This window comes from Dermacentor albipictus, chromosome 10, assembly GCF_038994185.2.
Source record: "Dermacentor albipictus isolate Rhodes 1998 colony chromosome 10, USDA_Dalb.pri_finalv2, whole genome shotgun sequence".
In the NCBI taxonomy this organism is placed as follows: Eukaryota; Metazoa; Arthropoda; class Arachnida; order Ixodida; family Ixodidae; genus Dermacentor; species Dermacentor albipictus.
The window spans coordinates 15,276,629-15,277,681 of NC_091830.1; positions in this window are offsets into that span (position 1 = coordinate 15,276,629).

Here is a 1,053-nt window from a genome sequence, read left to right on the forward strand (position 1 = left end):
TCGTGTTTTATGGCTATAGCACGCCTGTCATGGTGAAAATTTACCGTACTTTTCTGCAATTTAGTGTTTATGTGGGTGCAGTTGGCATTTTGAAATGCCCGATACGTATGAAAAAAATATTCACTGTTACAAAAAGTGACCACCGAATCGAACAGGACACTATTTGATGCATAATTACAAAGTTGCAAATATTCACACATCCTTATGCAATATCAACAGCTTAAAATAATGGTTTCAACACTTACATACACACTAGATGTTCCAGCTGCCAACAGAATATCATATATTGACAAAAGGGTGTTTAACTGGGCTACTTGGTTATTCTTCGAGGATTGTAGCAGTAGAACTTAAGGAACATGGACACAGAAGGAACGACTAGACGAGTACGCAGCTGCACTGACAACTGATTTCTTGATTGAAATTCCCACTATTATTGATTTCATCGCCATATCTCTTCTCTTATACATCTGAGGCTGTCTCAAAAAGGTGACTTCCTTTCTTGTCAAGGCCAATGACAGTGTGCTTACACATTACGCTCCTGTTTTACTTATCTCGAATGCCTCAAGAATCTCCTGAGTTAACCTATTGTCGTTCCTTTTAAGGACTTGTACTTCATGAAATTATGAGTTACGACGAGAAAAGTTTGCCAAAGTCTGGTGCCTACTGTCAGCAGCGTGCGTGTTCATGTAGTGTCTGTGTTTCTCGTCGGACGGGGTGAAGCGATGGAGCAAAACCATTCTCAGGAGAAATGAGAAAAATGTGCACGCATGAAACAAACTTACGAGCGTCTCAACAGAAAATATTTGCAAAAGAAGCCTCCAACGCAAAGATTTCTCGCCATCAACTTAGCATGAACGATCATTGTCAGAAGTGAGATAGCCGAGCGTCTAACGGTGGTGTTCGAGCATTGTGTAGCACCGTCGATTGATTGCTTTCCACCAGTGCTCACCGTGCACGCAAGCTGTAGAATGCATGCTGTGGCACAGTCACGCACAAGTTGCGTTGCCAGCGCTCGATATGGTTTCCCACAAAATAGCTTCGCGCTGCTTTTCG